Below are 14,955 nucleotides of genomic sequence, written 5' to 3' on the forward strand. Positions count from 1 at the left end.
TAAGTCATCTAGGGTTATGTATTTTCTTACCCCTCGGATGGCAGTTTGTGTGAACCTTGGCCAAGGTTCCTTTTGTATATACTTATGTTACTGTTACTGTTATTGTTTGTATCCCACATTTCCTTGTATCCCTCCCCCTACTGCTCCCATTCCCCCCCTACCTCTACTTATGGACCTCATGACTTTCAATCCACCGAAGTGCCTCCTAGGGCTCGATGTTCCCCACCTCACAGGTGCTAGTACAACACACCACAACACCCTTTCAGAACCCTTAGCCCAGGTCTGGCGACGGCAATATGTGACCAGAGGCACCGAACCCATTGCGATATACTCAAATACCGCAATGCTTACGCTGCTATCTTATTAAATTGACTTCATGACACCTCACACACTACAAATCCTTTCTCTTAATGCCAAGGGCCTCAATAGCCCCTACAAACGTAAGCAGCTATTAAAAGATATGCATAAAGCGGAGGCCGCTATTGTATGTGTTCAGGAGACTCATTTTGCGACACGCAACCCTCCTCAGATTCGTTCTTTAAAATATCCAGTCGCATACCACTCATATTCCCCAAACAAATCTAGAGGAGTTGCAATCTTCTGTCACAAAGATTGGATCTTCACAGTCAATACACGATATGTCGACTCGGCTGGCAGGCTGCTCATACTGGTGGGCGACCTAAATGGCATACAAATGACAATAGTGTCACTCTATGCACCTAATGAAGCTCAATTCTCATTTCTCAACAAATCGATCAAAAAAATAAATTCCATTAAACAAAGTCATGTAATTATATGTGGGGATTGCAATTGCACTCTTACACCATCTTTAGATATAAAGCGCACTGGTAATAAACATCGCAGCAAAATTTCCATTCACAATGGTGAATTGTTTTCCAAACTTCTTCATGAACAAGACCTTTATGACACCTGGAGAAACTTATTCCCCAAAGCTCAAGACTATACTTACTTCTCACAAGTCCACATGACGTACACGCGAATCGACCTTTGCTTGGTTGATAAAAAAAACTCTTCCTCACCTTAAAGACCAATCTATCGGCCTTCGGACTTGGTCCGATCATGCCCCTATCTTAATCACGCTCACCGCACCATATCCCACAACAGGAAGGGGCAAATGGAGTTTGAATGAATCTCTTCTTGAGAACCCTCCTGCCATTCAACACATATCTACGGAGCTAGACAATTATTTTAATACCAACACGACGGATGACACCACTGTAGAAACTCAATGGTTAGCACATAAGGCAGTGGTTAGGGGCCATTTCATTAAATTAGGTTCAGTAGAAAAAAAAACTTATACATCTAAAGAATCCTCACTCCATCATACACTCCAAACACTAGAAGACTCCAACAAACGCTCCCCGTCTAAATCACTCTCCCGACAGATCACTAAAATACAAAACGAAATACACATTCTTCAAACGCAAAAATACACCCTCCAAGCACGCAAAACCCGACAGGCCTACTACGTTTCAGGGAACAAAGCTGGCAAGTTATTGGCAGCTCAGCTTAAGACGAAATATCTACAAACCAAAATTCCATATATATACTCCAAGGACAATGTAAAAATATTCAATCCGACTAACATAGTGGACGAATTAGCCCACTTTTATGAAGAACTTTATAACCTCCGCGACAACGTGAATACGACCAATCCAAATCCTTCTGACATAGAATGATACCTCTCTCAAATTTCGCTCCCTCAAATTTCGGCTCATCATAACAGCCTTTTAGATGCCCCTTTCACAGAACAAGAAGTAGCTTCCACGATCAACTCCCTGCCCAAACATAAAGCGCCTGGGCCTGATGGCCTCTCGAACTACTACTATATAAAATTGGCCCCACGATTAATCCCACATCTTACAAAACTGTTCAACAAGATTAGAATGACTGGTAAATTCCCACAAGAAATGTTAGAAGCCTACATTATCACATTGCCAAAACCAAATAAATCACCAACACTTTGTGGAAACCTAAGGCCGATTTCACTACTTAACGCCGATGTCAAATTATACGCCAAATTACTTGCCAATAGACTCCGACCCTTGCTGGCCGAACTGGTCTCGGAAGAACAGGCTGGTTGTGTTCCCGGCAAACAAGTTGGGGACAACACCAGATATTGCATGGACCTAATTGATTGGGCCAATTTGAACGACAAATCGGGCGTAATGTTGGCATTAGACGCAGAAAAGGCTTTCGATCACCTGAATTGGGAATATATGTCTAGCACTCTATCGGCCTTTGGTTTCACCCAAACCTTTATCACCAGCATCTTAGCCCTTTATTCCGCCCCCTCCACTAAAGTGTTCAACTCGGGCTTCACTTCTAGGAGCTTTCGCATAACTAATGGCACAAGGCAAGGGTGTCCTTTATCACCCTTGATCTTTATTTTATGTTTAGAACCTCTAGTTAGAACAATAAAACTTGACACAGAACTACCTGGTCTACATACTCCGGCTGGAGAAAAAAAGATAGCACTCTTTGCCGATGATGTTATCCTCTTTTTAGCCAATCCTTCAAAATCCATCCCTCACCTCATAAACACATTAACTACGTATGGAGATGTCTCCTATTATAGGAACAATATCAGTAAGACCCAGATCCTCCCCATACGGCTTAATAAGCAATTAATAAAGGACTTAGAAAAGACGTACCCCTTTGCATGGCAAACGAAAGCAATTTCTTATCTGGGGATAAAACTGACACTTTCGAGACCCCAAACCATAAAAGCCAATCACATAGAAGTCTTGTCCAAATTATCTAGGCATATGGAGTCTTGGGACAAACTCTTTATATCTTGATTTGGTCGAATTAGCACTATTAAGATGATGATTTTGCCGCACATACTCTATCTGTTTAGAACACTACCTATTGAACTACCGAACTCCCTCATTAAACGTTTTCAAACGCCCATATTTGGAGAAAAAAACCTCCAAGAGTTTAATTTCGCACTTTATGGCACCCATTCAAAAAAGGTGGTCTCAATGTTCCCAATATTCTCTTCTATTACAAAGCAACCCTACTGTCGCAGGGCTTGAGTCTCATGATGGGATCACATAAACCGGTTTGGGTTGAACTAGAATCAGCCTGTGAAGGCACGCAAACCCTATCAGGAACCCTATGGGCGTCCCTCACATTAACTTCGCCCTCCGCTCTTCCAACTTCCCGTTTCCTAACAAAATCATGGGCCTCTTGGAGCACAGCTTTGTGGTCTAAACCGGAAGCGTTATATCTCGCTCCCATATCAGCCCTTTCCACCATATCTCCTAATCTCCAAACGTCCAAGTGGGCGTCCCTGGGAGTGACTCATGTCCACAAACTATTTAACAAGGAAGGCATACTTCCATTCCCTATATTGCAGAACAAATACAATTTGCCACCTAGGGATGTGTTCCTGTACTTACGTATCAAACATATCCTACTCTCTCAAGCAATTAGGTACATGGACCCGCTCTCTTTTAGTTATATAGGCACGCAATGGTACTCTGCAAAATTACCTCGTCCCTCATGCAAATTTCTGTCCTTATGTTATATGAAACTAATGGACTATCACGAACCCTCCAAGTTACCGTATATGTTGAAATGGGAAACTTCTTTAGGGAAAACCCCGTCTATCGAGGATTGGGAACAATCTCTCAGGTATACTAAAAAATCTTCGAACTGTGTCACGCTCTGGGAAGCTTACTTTAACCCCTTAAGGACCAAACTTCTGGAATAAAAGGGAATGATGACATGTCACACATGTCATGTGTCCTCAAGGGGTTAAGATGATAGCGAGATGGTATCTAGTGCCAAGCAGAATTCACAAAATATTCCTGACATCCCCCCCTACATGTTGGCGCTGTCAGGCGGGTTTGGGCTCCTTGGAGCATATATTCTGGTACTGTCCCAACCTGACAAATTTTTGGCAACTCATCCAGAAAAGCATCCAAGCGCTTTGTAAGACTACCTTACCAATGCGCCCGGAACTCTATCTTCTCCACCTCATCCCAAATTTACGTGATATACCATCCAGGGATGCAGTACTAAATATACTGGTAGCAGCAAAATCGAGTATAGCTTCCCATTGGAATGGCACCACCACCCCCTCATTACTAGAGATTATGCGCAAGGTAGACCTGACATACCATCATGAATCTGAATGGGCGAAAGGAGGCAATACACTGGCTTTCCTGACCCGATGGCAAAATTGGGTTTCACTCATGGAATCCTACTCTGCAATGGGGTAGGAAATATTCAACATTTACCCTATGCATTCCACAAGCCCTAGAATTGGTACCCTACCACGGGCCGGTAAGATTGAAGTTCAGTAAGTCCGAATATACATAAGTTCCTATGTAGAATGTAGATTCTCCTACATGCTCAGATGATCATCACAACCCCACACCCACTCTTCCTTCCCTCCTCCTCTTGTATTGTATTGTAATATATTTTACTTTGGTACATATATATACTTGTCTGCATTTTGCTACATTTTTATTGCAATTCTGTGGGTGATGTATAACCACACGCTACAGGGCACTAGGATGGTGTAGACTGGCATAATTCAGTACTCTAATTGTGGGCACCTAATGGGCAATGCCTCAACACTTCTACATTCTCCATACTATCCTGACATCGGGCAAACCCACGTGTAATATAGTTGACGAGGGTGTATAAAACAGGCATATAACAATTCTGGGGTAACCATATCCTGAGTTCCCTACTATATCTACTGTTTACACTTTACTCCGAGTAGCATAATGTTCCCCACATATGGTGATGAGTATCATCGCCAAGGTGAATAATAGATGCACTATCGTGCACAACATTGTAATAAAATTGGTCGCTGCAGTGGCAACCGACTCGTAGCGCTTAAAAATTTTCCATTTTACCCACTACTAAATACGTTGGTACATCATGCAGTGTCACTACCCGGTGCCCTGTACAGTTTAAGCAATTGCAAGGTTTAATGTCTTGTCTGTTTGTTGTACACCTATGCAACAGAGTATACATACTCCCCCAGTACATATTGTAAGAATGTGTAAATCAAAAATCTTCTTCAACACTTAACCATTGTATATGTACAGTTGCACGGCAATACTTAAAGGACCACTCTAGGCACCCAGACCACTTCAGCTTAATGAAGTGGTCTGGGTGCCAGGTACCTCTAGGATTAACCCTTTTTTTTATAAACATAGCAGTTTCAGAGAAACTGCTATGTTTATAATGAGGGTTAATCCAGCCTCCAAATCCTCTAGTGGCTGTCTCATTGACAGCCGCTAGAGGCGCTTGCGTGCTTCTCACTGTGAAAATCACAGTGAGAGCACGCAAGCGTCCATAGGAAAGCATTGTAAATGCTTTCCTATGCGACCGGCTGAATGCGAGCGCGGCTCCTGCCGCGCATGCGCATTCAGCCGATGACGTCGCGATCAAGATGGAGAGGAGGAGGAAAGCTCCCCGCCCGGCGCTGGAAAAAGAGGTAAGTTTAACCCCTTCCTCTCTCCAGAGCCCGGCGGGAGGGGGTCCCTGAGGGTGGGGGCACCCTCAGGGTACTCTAGTGCCAGGAAAACGAGTATGTTTTCCTGGCACTAGAGTGGTCCTTTAAGAAGACTTTAACGTGACGACTACCACCAAACTTGTATGTATTACGTACGTTTTCTATATGCTGCAATATGTATGTACATTGTATGTTCTTTTTCGTTATCTCCTTATATAATCAATAAAAATCTATATATTGAAAAAAAAAAAGATACGCTTTAAGCACCAAAACAACTTTAGCTGAAAGTAGCACTATAAAATTATAAAATTAGGAATACTCTCTTTGTTGTTGGCTCAATTCCTTGGCTGAGATCATTCAGATCGATGATCTCAGCCAATCCAATTATTTCCCATAGGAAAGCTTCTGGAGGCTAGTGTGCATGCACGCCAAAACGCTGTGCTGCACCATTCCTATTCTATCTCTGAGATTGTCTGATTGAAAACTGCCTAGGATCTGTAGAAGCACCTCCAGTGGTTGGCTGTTCCTGTTTAATTTATAAAACACATAAAACATGTAACTTATCTCCAACTTATCTTCTGTTCTGTTAATTGCCTAATAGAGTGTGCAACTGCCTCTTGTATGTGTGTAAGTTCAATTAACAGATCAGGAGATAAAATAAAAACATACTGCACTATAAGATCAGATTGAAAATTAAACCATTTTTTTTTTCATAAAGACTGTGTAAGTTACAGCCAGGTAGATGTGCCTAGGGCTGCATAAACTGAAGCAAAAGTGATTTAACTTCTAAATAGCAGAGAACTAAGCAGTTATACTGCTATAAACCAAAACCTCTTAAGTTTTATTGCTATACATTTATATTGACCAAATTGGTGTAATTAATTTTTAGTGCTTAGAATGTCCCTTTTACTTATAGCCATTGTACAGGTTTGCGGAATTTGTTGGCACTTTATAAATAATATTAATAATCCACCTCTACCTTTCTCTGACGTTGTCAGCTGTAAGAATGACTTTGAACCTAGCCAGCGGATACTGCACAGGGACAAAATCTATCTTTGACAAGATTCATCTTCAATAAGGATTTCCCCATAAATAATTATTAAACAATGTACTTCTTATTTTTATTTCTAAACGTAACCACCCGTATTATGTTGAGCCTTATCAGCCATTGCAGAGCCCACAATACCATTTTGTTAGCATCCTTTTGCAAGAAATATCCTGCTAAGATTTTATTTTTGTCATTGGAAAAAAATGGAAACATGTTTTATAAAAACCTCTTTGGCCATTAATCATAAAAAAAACCTGAGTCACGGAACAGAATTTTGAGATTCTCAGTTTACCGAACTTGTCAAACTTGAAAATCCTTCCTGCATAAAAATGGGGATTTATTGTTTAAATTGTTTAAAACAATATTTGCATTTCTTTATGTATTGATGGAAATACAACAATATTCCTTTCTTTTTCGAAATGTTATTTCCCATATTGCATTTATTCTTTTACACAAAAATCAATTTATGATTCAGGAGATTTTTTTCATAAAAAAAAAAAAAAAAAAAGGAAATAATGGAGAACTTGTAAAAAATAAAATCATACATTTTAAGACACAACAGTTGAACTGTAAATATTGCCCATCACAGTATATCCAGCACAAGGCAAAACGTGCTCATAAAAAAAAAAAAAGTAAAATAAATATTAACTAAACACAAAATACTTTTTTTTTTTTCAGCAGGGAACACTAATTATTTATTTTTGTGCAAAACATTTTACCCATTCCTATCCAGGAGTGCTATTAACTTTATTTACCCCAAACATGTTAACTGCATCATTAGTTTATCTGTGAATGTTAGATAGCTCCTTTTGCACTGACGCAAATGTTTCCTTTAATTAATTAAACCTTTGTTACCGTATATATTGTCTATATATGTTTATCTCGCTGGAGTCCCTATATGAAGCAAAGCTAACAGTTAAGGGCATGCAACTCACACTAGCTCTATATATACCGGGGAAGGTACCCCCAAAAGTAGATACCGTATATACTCGAGTATAAGACAAAGTTTTTTGGCAATTTTTTTTGTGCTGATAAAACCCCACTCGTCTTATACTCGAGTTAATGTCTGTATTATGGCAACTTATATTGCCATAATACAGACCAGGACCGCCGGGCTCATTAGAAACCCGGCGGTCCTGTTGGGGGCTGGCAACAAGCTGTTACTTACCTTTCCTGCAGCTCCTGTCAGCTCCCTTCTCCTCCGTGCCGGTCAGCTCCCCGGTCAGCTCCACTGTAAATCTCGCGAGAGCCACGAGAGCCGCGAGAGCCGCGAGAGACCGCAAGACTTACAGGGGAGCTGACCGGACCGGAGGAGAGAGAAGGGAGCTGACAGGAGCTGCTGTGAAGGTAAGTTACAACTCTCTGCCAGCCCCCCCCCCCCCACTGCACAGCCCATCCACTGGACCAACAGGGAATGAGAGCCCCCCCCTCCCTGGCCAGCTAACAAGCAGGGAAGGGGGACGAAAACAATCAATACAAATTTAAATAATAATAAAATTAAAATAAAATGAATAATATATAAAAATAATAATAATTTTAAAATAATAATAATAATAATATAAAAAAATGCCCACCCCCCCACCAAGGCTCTGCATCACACACACACACTGCATTCATACACACACACACTGCACTCATACACACACACTGTATCCATGCACACACACTGCATTCATACACACACACACACACTGCATTCATACACACACACACTGCACTCATACACACACACTCAGGGCCGGCCTTAGGGGTGTGCGAGCTGTGCGGCCGCACAGGGCGCCATGGAGCAGGGGGCGCCGTGCGGCCGCACAGCCGATTTAAAAAAAAAAAAAAAATTTTTTTTTTTTTTTTTTTTAAATTTGCAGCGGGGGCGGAGCTTACCGTGCGGCGGGGGCGGAGCTAAAAGCGCCGGAAAACTGATGCTGGGGAAGCAGGAAGGAGTCCCTGCTTCCCCACCAAACAGTCACCAGGAGCTGCACTGCCTCCACAATTAACTCCACAGGTAACTGTGTGATTGTCAGGTGAGTGTGAGTCTCTGCCTGTGTGTATGACTGTCTGCCTGTGTGTTACTGTCTGTGTGTGTGTGTATGACTGTCTGCCTCTGTGTGTCTGTGTGTATGACTGTCTGCCTCTGTGTGTGTGTCTGTGTGTATGACTGTCTGCCTCTGTGTGTGTGTCTGTGTGTATGACTGTCTGCCTCTGTGTGTGTGTCTGTGTGTATGACTGTCTGCCTCTGTGTGTATGACTATGTGTCTGTGTGTGTGTGTGTGTGTGTATGACTGTCTGCGTGTGTGTGTGTGTATAACTGTCTGCCTCTGTGTGTATTACTGTCTGCCTCTGTGTGTTTGTCTGTGTGTATTACTGTCTGCCTCTGTGTGTGTGACTATCTGCCTGTGTGTTTGTCTGTGTGTGTGTGTATGACTGTCTGCGTGTGTGTGTGTGTGTGTGTGTGTATATGACTGTCTGCCACTGTGTGTCTGTGTGTATTACTGTCTGCCACTGTGTGTCTGTGTGTATTACTGTCTGCCTCTGTGTGTTTGTCTGTGTGTATTACTGTCTGCCTCTGTGTGTGTGTGTATGACTGTCTGCGTGTGTGTGTGTGTATGACTGTCTGCGTGTGTGTGTGTGTATGACTGTCTGCGTGTGTGTGTGTGTATGACTGTCTGCGTGTGTGTGTGTGTGTATTACTGTCTGCCACTGTGTGTCTGTGTGTATTACTGTCTGCCTCTGTGTGTCTGTGTGTATTACTGTCTGCCTCTGTGTGTTTGTCTGTGTGTATTACTGTCTGCCTCTGTGTGTGTGACTGTGTATGACTGCCTCTGTGTGTATGACTGCCTCTGTGTGTATGACTGTCTGCCTCTGTGTGTATGACTGTCTGCCTCTGTGTGTATGACTGTCTGCCTGTGTGTGTCTGTGTGTATGACTGTCTGCCTGTGTGTGTCTGTGTGTATGACTGTCTGCCTCTGTGTGTATGACTGTGTGTGTGTGTCTGTGTGTATTACGGTCTGCCTCTGTGTGTGTCTGTGTGTATCACTGTCTGTGTGTATGACTGACTGTCTGCCTGTGTGTGTCTGTGTGTATGACTGTCTGCCTTTGTGTGTCTGTGTGTGTGTGTGTATGACTGTCTGCCTGTGTGTGTGTATGACTGTCTGCTTGTGTGTGTGTGGATGTCTTCCTGTGTGTGTATGGCCGTCTGACTCTGTGTGTGTGTGTGTGTGTGTCACATACAACCAATACACGCATATCACACACTGTTAATATACCCATTACAAATATCACACATAGCATACATATCACACACAGTCATCACACGTACTATTACATACACAGACAACACAAACATAACAGCATACATGGATGACGGGGGGGGGGGGGGGGGGCGCTGTGAAGATTTTTCGCACAGGGCGTCTAAATGCCTAAGGCCGGCCCTGCACACACTGTATCCATACACACACACTGCATTCATACACACACACACACTGCACTCATACACACACACTGCACTCATACACATACATACTGCACTCATACACATACATACTGCACTCATACACACACACTGCATTCATACACAAACACACTGCATTCATACACACACAGTAAATAAATATTCAATGAATATAATTTTTTTAGGATCTAATTTTATTTAAAATTTACCAGTAGCTGCTGCATTTCCCACCCTAGTCTTATACTCGAGTCAACAAGTTTTCTCAGTTTTTGGGGGTAAAATTAGGGGCCTCGGCTTATATTCGGGTCGGCTTATATTCTTGTGAGTACAATGTACTTATGTTTTCTTTTTAGCTATATCCCCTATTGGCGTGACATTATACTTGCGAACATACATAGAGAGGACCAACATCTATATTTCTAGAGGTAGAGGTAGTAAGAGCAATCCGGAGTAGATTTTCTTACATTTACCTCTTATTTCAGTAAATGCATTTAAAGAATTGCTTCGTAGACACTTGATACAGCTAAACATTCACCTATTCCCTCTGATTGGAGAGGTGAGCTTTTGCCAAGTCCCCAGAAATTGGTTTGGAGGAGATCAAAATGATGGAATGATTTTAGGTATGGCAAGACAAAAAGATTTACAAATTAGTAGACTTTGGTCCTCTTGGGACAAGTTCCATGTATCTGATTGTTTTCAATTGGTTTCAGTTTTTAGTTTTTCTTTTGAGTTTTATATAGGGAAATCCCATAATAAAAATGGTCTCTGCAATTCTGAATCCATTCCAAAATCTTCATAAGGCTTTACATAGCTAATACATTCATATGTACTTCTTACCTTGAAAGGCATTTTTACAAACGTATTCACTAGATATATTTGCTCAAACACACATTTGCCAAGACCACATCTTTGCTTCTAAAAATAAGTACAGGAAAACAATATTTAATAGCATTACTTACTCAGCATTCAAAAAGACTGAGAATCAATTGATTGTAAGCTAATTACTAAGAACATGGTACTGCAATATAAATGTACACTACCGTATGAATCAAACAGTGGAACCTCAAAGTTATAAAAAAAAAACTCTGTACAGCAATCTCCTTGATTTGTCTTTTTTTAAATTATGTATTTGCAAGAGTAGTGACATCAGCTCTTAAAGTATACATCAAGCACAATACAAAGGAGAACAAAAATACATTGTACATAAGTGCAATACAAAAATACATCAATATAATATTAACAAATATCAGACTCCTTTAGTCAAAGAATTAAAGGGGCAGTTTAGACACCATAAAAACGTCATCTATATGAAATTGTAATGGTGCGAGAAGGTGTTATGGTGCCTCAAACGGTTTTACACCAAAGTTGATTCCAGCGCCAATCTCAACTCCCCCCTACATAGTTACATAGTTACATAGCTGAAAAGAGACTTGCGTCCATCAAGTTCAGCCTTCCTCACATTTGTTTTTTGCTGTTGATCCAAAAGAAGGCAAAAAAAAAAAACAGTTTGAAGCACAATTTTGCAACAAGCTAGGAAAAAAATTGCTTCTTGACCCCAGAATGGCAGTCAGATTTATCCTTGGATCAAGCAGTTATTAGCCTACATTGAAAGATTATATCCCTATGTGGCGTCCTTCTTTTGAAATCTTAGATTCAGTGCTGTCAGGTAGGGGAGCCACTGACTGCCTGAGAGCTCTCAGCCCATAAATGACTCCCCATTCAATAACTCACATTATTTGGAAGCAGACTCTATTAAGTAGACTCTTTCAAGTAGGAGTTAGAAAACCAGGAGTTGCTTGGAGTGGTTTGTATACTGTGGAGAGTGGTTTGTATTTTATTTTTGTTTAATTGGTTCAGTTCAGTAAAGTTTAAAAAAAAAAAAAGTTTTTTTTTTTCCTGGTGTTCTGGTTTTTCCCCCTCTTTTGTGCTGCTGCTGCTTGATTGATTGAGGGGAGTGTTTATTAATTGCACCTGTGTGGGATTTGTATCCCTATAAAGGCACACCCCTAACTCACTGAGCTTGCTCACATTATTTGGAAGCAGACTCTATTATGTAGACTCTTTCAAGTAGGAGTTAGAAAACCAGGAGTTTAAACTATCAAGGTAATTTTTAATTTTTTTTAATTTATATATATATATAGATTTATTTTTTTACTTATTTTTTTTTTTTTTTTATCTGTATCTGGGGAAATGAGTGTTAGCAAGATTGTTAGTTTAACTCAATGCACATCTTGTTGCATGTATGGATGCCTGGATGTACCCGTCCATGGTCCATACCTCTGTGATGGTTGTGTGCGAGTGGCTTCTCTGGAAGCTCAGATTGGAGATCTTGAGAAGCAAATCGCAACTTTGAGGGAGATCGACAATCTTGAGAGGAGTCTGCTGCTGACTGAGCAGAGTTTAGTGGGGACAGGTAGTGGAGAGGGAGGAGATATGACAGATGGGGAACAGGCATGTAGCTGGGTGACAGTGGGGCGAGGAAGCAGGGGGAGAGGGAAGAGGAAAGGACTAGCTAGTCCTGATTTGGTGCAACCTAGCAGATTTGCCCGTTTGAGGGAAGATGTTGGGAGCATCAGCTCAGGAGTAGCTGTATTAGAGGAAGCTGTTACTTCTAACAGCCGAGGTGACAGCCCCTCTAGTACGGGTGGGGATCAAAATGTAAGGAAGGCAAGACAGGTTGTGGTGGTAGGGGACTCTATCATTAGGAGAGCAGATAGGGCAATCTGCCACTCTGATCGGCTCAACCGGACAGTTTGCTGTCTCCCGGGTGCTCGGGTCCGGCATGTTGCTGACAGAGTGGATGGATTATTGGGAGGGGCTGGGGATGACCCAGCGGTCATGGTCCATGTTGGTACCAATGACAAAGTAAGAGGAAGATGGAAGGTCCTAAAGAATGATTTCAGGGAATTAGGTAGCAAACTCAAGAAAAGGACCTCCAAGGTGGTATTCTCTGAGATATTACCTGTGCCACGTGCTACAGTGGAAAGGCAGCGGGAGATTAGAGAGGTTAATGCGTGGCTGAAGTCTTGGTGCAGGAAGGAGGGTTTTGGGTTTTTAGAGCACTGGGCCGACTTTGCGATTGGGTACAACCTATATAGTAGTGATGGATTGCACCTAAACGGAAGGGGGTCTGCAGTGCTGGGGGATAGGATGGCTAGAAGGTTGGAGGAGATTTTAAACTAGTAGTAGGGGGGGAGGGTCATAGCAATCTACAAAATGGAGATAGGACAGAAAGGAGATGGGCTTTAGAACAGTATAAGGAGGGTGGAGACGGGGGGAGTGGCAAGCTCAGAACAGAGAAGCTATGTAATGTTGGTAATTCACAAAATAAACAAGAGACGCATGATATTAAATGTATGCTTACTAATGCAAGGAGCCTAAATAACAAAATAGGGGAACTTAGAGGCATTAGCATACACTAAACAATATGATATAATAGGCATAACTGAAACATGGTGGGATGAGACACATGACTGGGCAGTTAACTTAAATGGGTACACATTATTTAGGAAGGATAGGAAAAACAAGAAGGGTGGTGGGGTATGTTTGTATGTCAACCATGATTTAAAGCCAAATCTTAAGCAAATTGAATGCGATGAGGAAAATGTGGAAGCTTTATGGGTAAATATCTGCTTGGGGGAAAAGAAGGGAAACCAACTATTGGTTGGGATATGTTATAAACCACCTAATGTTAATATTGACTAGGAACAACAGCTGTTTGAGCAAATTGAGAAAGCTGCAAATCTTGGTAACACTTTCATTATTGGAGATTTTAATTACCCAGACATAAATTGGGACATAGGGACTAGTAGCTCAGCAAAGGGAATTAGGTTTTTAAACTTGTTAAATGACAACTTCATGTCACAACTTGTACAAGCACCAACTAGAATGAACGCTTGTCTGGACCTGGTTTTAACAAACAACGTTGATCTTTTGACCAACATTCAAGTAGGTGAGCACTTGGGAAATAGTGATCACAATATAGTGTCCTTTGAAATAAACTCAAAAAAACAAAAGCACATGGGGTATACTAAAACATCTAATTTTAAAAAGGCCAATTTCCATAAGATAAGGGAAGCTTTACAATATATTGACTGGCATAAACTCTTTAGTGAAAAGAACACTGAGGATAAATGGATCATCTTCCAACAAATATTAGAAAGGTACATTTCTCAGTATGTACCATTGGGAAATAAGTATAAAAGAAACAAATTAAAACCAATGTGGCTTAGTAGAGAAGTAAAACAAGAGATTAAAAATAAGAAAAGGGCATTTAAAGCATTTAAATCAGACAAATCAGATGCATCTTATAAAAGATATAAGAAAGCAAATAATGCGTGCAAAAAGGCAATTAAACTTGCTAAACTTCAAAATGAAAAAATGATGGCTAAAGAGAGCAAAACCAACCCCAAAGCATTTTTTAAGTACATAAATTCCAAAAAAAACTAAAATGAAAGTATAGGTACACTTAAAACTGAAACGGGGGTGTTAGTTAATGAAGACCAAGAAAAGGCAGGAATTCTAAATAACTATTTCTCCTCCGTATATATTAAAGAAGAACCCATGGCAATAGATGTGCAAATGATTGCTACTAAAAACTTGCAGAATAATTGTAATTGGTTAACTCAAGACAATGTGCTGCAGCAACTAAAGAAAGTTAATATAAACAAAGCTCCAGGGCCTGACGGTATCCATCCACGTGTACTTAAGGAACTAAGTGTAGAAATAAGTGAACCTCTGTTTTTAATCTTTCAAGATTCTTTTCTTTCAGGAAGTGTTCCGGAGGATTGGAGGAAGGCAGATGTGGTTCCTATATTCAAAAAGGGTTCAAAATCCTTGCCTGGAAATTATAGACCTGTGAGCTTAACTTCTGTGGCTGGTAAAATATTTGAAAGGTTATTAAGGGATAATATTCAAGAATTCCTTGAGAAGAATATGGTTATCAGCAAAAATCAGCAC

Source organism: Pelobates fuscus, chromosome 1 (genome assembly GCF_036172605.1).
Source record: "Pelobates fuscus isolate aPelFus1 chromosome 1, aPelFus1.pri, whole genome shotgun sequence".
Taxonomy (NCBI): domain Eukaryota; kingdom Metazoa; phylum Chordata; class Amphibia; order Anura; family Pelobatidae; genus Pelobates; species Pelobates fuscus.